Raw genomic sequence first — 6,172 nt, 5'->3', positions numbered from 1 at the left:
ATTTACACACCGCTGCTATTTGTGTTACAGCTTTCGCCGGGTTTTTGCACTTTAATGAACTGGCTAATTTACACTGTTGTGATGTTAAGTTTTGTGAAGACAAATACGTTGAACTATTTATTACCAAGAGTAAGGCTGATATTTACAGAAATGGAAATGTTGTCGGGCATATTACTTGCACGTATAATTTGTTGAATAGATACATCCAGGCTGCTGGTATTGATTTCTCCTCTAACTTAATGTTTTTTCGCTCGTTACATTTCGTAAAATCTAATACATCTCATACTTTAAGGAGCACAGGCATCTCCTATACCCGTACTCGGGAAGTAGTTTTGCATGCTTTTTCTCAATTAGGTTATTCCACTAAGTTATTCGGCTTCCATAGTCTTAGATCAGGGAAGCTACCGCGGCTGCGAATGCGGGTGTTAATAATAGGCTATTTAAGCGCCATGGACGTTGGCGTTCAGACAAAGCCAAGGACGGTTACGTTAAAGATAATTTAGAAGTTTTGTTATCAGTTTCAAAAAGTTAAGAGATTTAATTTCTTTGGTTTTTCAATACTCTGTTCTCTTTCTTTATTTTATTGACAGGGTTGATAGTCTAGCTATCAATAAACGAGATGCCTATTCCTAATTCTTGTCTGCGTTTCATGGTTTCTAGAGTGAAGATGATTTGTTCTCGTTTCACTGCAGAGTGATTAGAGAACAACTCTATTTCAGTATTCCCGCGTCAGCATTCAGCTTACGTCCACATTTGTGTACCAGTCTAAATCATTTTGAATGTTTCATTATTTTATACAATACACAAACGAAAAAAAAAGAGCTAAGAACACGCAATTAAAATATCGGTTTTCATATTTCTTTTAACTGCTACTATTTGGCTCGTAGGACAATTTTGTCCATGTAAAGCTCACTTACGGTTTGCTGTTTGCCATGTTGGATAGATTCTCTTTGACTCTGTGACATGAAACATTATAAAGGATGTAAGTTTAGATAACAGATCTTGGAAATCGAGCTTGAAATGTGACTCAAAGAAAACAAGGACAATTTAAGAACGATAAACAAGTTTTTCATTTTCCCTCCCCACTCATGCTTGAATTTAAGGTTATGTTCTTGTAATGCTTTATTAAAAACTGTCAAGTTTTCTCAGTGAATACTTGTATTTATTTGAGAATTGGAGTGCAAACTTGATCATTCATTTTTATGTCTTAAGTTTTGAATGATGTAGTCTCAGAATGTGGTTGTAACTTTTGAGTCTGTGGATGAAATCCTGTGGTGTGACCTTTGAAGTTGTCTTTCAGCATTTTACAAAATGACATTTAGAAATTTGGCTTGCCAAGTTAAAATGTTTTCTTATTGATGGCACAATATTTTAAAATTTTCAGATGAATGTAAGGGTCTGACACACGAAGACAAAAATAAGCATGCATCTGAAAAGTGGAAATTGCAGACGAAAGAAGAAAAGGAAAAATATGAAAACTCTGCAAAAGCGTTCAAAGAATTAGATGTGAAACTATCAGAATTGTCAGAAGAGCAAAGAAAACAATTAATTGAGCGACACAGAAAGAAACTACTTGAAGAGGTAATCACCACAGTAATGTTGTTATTTACGTACATTAGAGGCTGTTTCATTGTTGTTCTTTCTTGAGTTAAGGTATACATTGTACATTCTGTCTTTTTCAGATATGTGTATATTAATTCCAAGTACTTTTTAATACAAGCACATTGCATAAGAGGTCCTCTGGCCGCTGCTATTAATGGCTCCTAAAAGAGTTGCACTAAGAGGTCACGTGTCATTTGCCGCCATGTTGGAGGGCAAACAAATCGGTTGCTATGCGTTACTATGGAAAAAATGGCTGCCGCTTATGACCCGGAAAGGTAAATATATCAAGTTTCCTCGCCATTTTTTGCTTTGTTTCAAAACAATGGGCTACTTGCAGACATGTATGATGTTTACTAGTCTCTCAGATTCTATTAAAAATCGTTCATTTATTTATTGCTTTAAAAAATGGCTTTTGATGTTCCGTTTACTTCAACAGTTTGAACACACTTCCTCGCTGTTCGAATTTGCAAACTTATAATTATCCTTTATTGTCGTTTCACTGACCTTTATCGCTTTCAAAGGGGATGTAAATATTTTCCTTTTTAGTTCAAATTATAGGCTTACAGTGATAGGTGGAAAAGATCGACTTAAGTTTAATCAGCTTTTCTAGCTTGAATTTCTCCAACATAAACTAGTTTTAGACTCGAGTTTTAACCGTCGACCGTTCTAAGTTTAAGCTTATTCGTACCATAAGCATTGTACAAGCTTGATTAAAGTCATTTAAGTTATAAAAATTTCTTTAATCGTTACAGAACAGAAACCGTCGATCTTTCGCGGTTTCCCTCTCTAATTTTTACTGACGTTGAAAAGTATGCAGCAAGTTCCACAGGATGCGAAAGCACCGCTAAAGCCTATAAATTCTTCGCTGAACCTGGATACCTCCACGATATTAAAAGTAAGTCTGAAAATAGTTTTTCTATATTCCATAACCATGAATCTTAAAAGCAGTCTTACAGGTTCAAAACCATTTATTTATATTTTTGGTAGTCACTTATGGAGCTACCGAGGCAGTAGTGTTTGCAAGATGCCACAGATCCATGAAGAAAAGTGAACCAGCTCACTCACTTCAATTGATCATCATTACTGAGAATAAGAAGGTGTCGGGAAAATGTTCCTGTGTAGCCGGTGCTGGTGGCTTTTGTCATCATTTTATTGGTTTGTTGTTCTACCTGGCACACCTGAAGCAACTAGGTTTTAAAAGCGTTCCCGATGACCTAACATGCACTATGGTTGCTCAGAGATAGAGTGTACCAAGGGCGAGACAGATTGAACCCCAGTGTGTCGACAGTGTATTGGTTAAAAAGCCGCAAGAGGGAGCAAACTACAACAAATTTATAAAAAATACCCAATACTCTCCAGCAAGGCAGTATCCTTTGCTTGGCCCGAAGAGAAAAATAAGCTCAAAAGTCTCAATCCTGAGCCTTTGCTAGTAGGTTTGTTATCAGAAAATCCTCTGAGCCTGGGAAGTATACAGACCCACTATGGAAACTTACCAAAAGGTCCTGCATTGTCCTACTGGCACACTAAGAGAAGCTTCCTTAAGGTAAAATGCCATTTCATTTTTTTTTTTTTTCATTTTTAAGTGGATTAAAAACCTCATCTACTATAAAGTGCTCAATAGCAGAGCTAGAGCTATGGATAATTATGATCCAAGAGCTGGGTTATTGAAACATTTACTGTAACGCTGAGTTTCATGCTTCTTGCGACGCAATGATCAGGCAACAAGAAGCAAGAGTTGCAGTAAATGTTTAAATAACCCAGCTCTTGGATTGTAATTATATATATATATATATCTACCGTTCGTCCTATATATATATAGATACATAGACTTGAACTAGGTCAAAAACATTTATTTGCTACTCTGAGTTTCATGCTTACGAACCAATCATATATATATGAAGTAAATGTCTGGCAATGTGTACATTATTTTTTTATGAAAAGGGGGGTGTTTAACATAATCAGGCTTATCAATGTGACAGTAGCATTTTTATGCTAATAGATATTCTATTGCCAGACATTTATTTCATTATGCTGCAAGAATCTTTTACTACTTATTACATGCCCTTGTTTTTTCGATAATTTTTTATTAAATATGAAAAAGCAAGCCCCGAATAAGTGTGAAAAATCAAGTTGCAGTTGACAATTAAGTCTACAAAAAGTGCTTGTCTCCGCTTCGACAGAACAAAAACATAAGTGCCTTTTGTAAGAGTTTATCGATGTATCGATGACTGCAATTCAATTCAGTGCTACATAGCAACAATTTGCTTTTTATTTTTAAAAATAAAAAAAAATTAAGTTTATGTTTAGTTTAAAATTCTTTATTCTGTCCACTTTTTTGAAAAGTGACTTGGAAGTGGATTTATGGGCTAGGACATGCAATTTTGGCAAATTTCAGCAAAGACGAACTGGTTGCTAAATGCAAGACCATCTGTTTTTCTTATATGTGGCAGTGATTTTGTCACTAAAATACTGTTGGTATACCAAGTGAAGTTTGGAACTCATTATTAACAGAAATAAATGGCAGGTTTTAAATACTGTGACCTAGCCCCTTTGAGGATGATTCTGAACCATTTAGATGTAAAATACACTTGAACCATAATTAATATTATTTTTTGTAGCTTATTTTTAAGAAGCTGTACAAGAATTCTGCCCGTGAAAAAGGGACATTGCGGTTCTTTCGAGAAAAACTACAACGAAGAAATGTAACTATTGATGTCAAACACTTTGAAGACTGCGAGCAGTTATTTTTAAGCATTGGCCGGTGTTTCACAATTGAAGCATTACTTAATTTCTTCAATATGGAAACCACGGATGCTCGTCCTACCAGGAACTGACCCCCATATCATGTTTTGGATGTTCAAGACAACAAGAAGGGCTATTATCATTCTGTTCTGGATAAATTCATTGATGAATTCCTCATCATCCCAGCCCCTGACATTGATGAAGGCAGCTCTGATAATGATGATGATTTCGTCAGAAACTACTCCACGTGTCTCCTGAAGTACTTCTTTGTTTATGCAGATCTTAAGAATGCAGTAAAGGAAGGAGATGGCAAGAGACTTGGAACCCTGCACAAACAGTTGCTGCCCCTTTTCAAGTCAATGCCTGGATTCAATGCCTATGCAATTGAGATGTTCATAAACATTGTGCAGAATGAAGTGTTACTTTCAGAGGCAGAATCACATCAGTGTACTTGGGCTGCCACTGGAAACTGGAAAGGTGGACCTGGAAAGAACATTGAAATTGACATTCTGCAAGAGAACAGGAACAAAGACATCAAGAAAGAGATACGGGGAATGGGTGCAAACAAAACTGACAAAGCAATCGACCGTGCCAGCAGAGCTGCTGGGGGACAATGGAAAATAGTGGAAAATTTTGAACAGCAAGTTGGCAGAGGTGTCCAACATTCTTCACATAGTCACAAATCCTCTGCAACAGATGAAAGCAAAGTATGCAGGGATCTTAGTGATCTTAAACCATTCGCCGCATCGTTTCCAAACTTGACAATTGCGATGTAAACAAGATCATATCTCCTGTGCGACTTATTTGTGATGCGATGGGATTTTACCATCTGGAAGTATTTTTGGTTTTGAAAGACAAAGGACATTTTAAGTCAGAAGATCATGCAAGAAATTTGATTCTCAAACTGCTCGGACCGAATTCTAATTTTGTGGTTTGTGGAGGCATCATAGATTTTGATGAAAGTGGAAACCGTCTGGGCTATGACCCAAAACATCTGCGAAAGTGGGAAATGCCTTTTAAGCGAGTGGTCAGTGACATGTGTGAGGTGTTACACGAACCGAAGAAACGTAAGCGTCGTGCAGGCGATGTTCTTTATGATGTATGCAACCCATGCAAGAAATTGCACCTCCGAATATCCAGGGCATTGAGGTAAGATATTTTTTTGTTTGTTCAGTTATTGTAACTATAGTTTGTCTGTGTGTTCATAATAAATTAAGTACACTAGCTTTTTTAATGATGAAATTTTAATTTGCCATAGTTATAACCTGTTATAACGATTTACGTCAATGATGTGTTGTGTTATTGTAAAACTTTAGCGACTTCAATGGTTATTTTATTAGAAGTGGAAGGGCTGATGCAAATTGACAGGGGAGGGGGTCACTAATCTTTATGCAGGCAAAAATTGAGGCCACATATATTTATGGCTTCCCTCCATTTTTTCTTCCCCCTCTCCCATCTCTAAATAATGACTGGTCCTCAAAAAATAAAATAAAAATGAGGACAAAATCAATTAATTAATAAGAACCTACATGGAAGTAAGAAATGGTATAAAAATTATAAATCAAATAATAGCTGTCCCTTGATTAATCACCTTCCTCAATTAGTCGCCTCCCTCAAATAATCCCCCCCCCAAAGATGGAAATATAAATAATCACCTCCCTCAAATAATCACTCACCCCACCCCTTTCACCATCTTTTCTTTCATTTATCCCAGCCTCCCTGTCAATTTGAAGTGGAGTCTGATCCAGCAAAACTGATCAGTGATGATTCATGGAATATTAACCAAGGAACTAAATTTTGAAAAACACTCAACGGGGAACGAGGAGCA

The 6,172-nt window shown here is 36.5% G+C and overlaps 1 pseudogene; it reads right to left on the bottom strand.

Moving 5' to 3' along the window:
• Positions 1 to 1,053, bottom strand: part of LOC140929566 (uncharacterized) — a 6,186-nt pseudogene extending 5,133 nt beyond the window's left edge.
• Positions 1,054 to 6,172: the final 5,119 nt, after the last annotated feature.

This window comes from Porites lutea, chromosome 3 (assembly GCF_958299795.1).
Source record: "Porites lutea chromosome 3, jaPorLute2.1, whole genome shotgun sequence".
Taxonomy (NCBI): Eukaryota; Metazoa; Cnidaria; class Anthozoa; order Scleractinia; family Poritidae; genus Porites; species Porites lutea.
The sequence above is the reverse complement of the archived record's forward strand: the minus strand, read 5'-3'. Positions and strand labels throughout refer to the sequence as shown.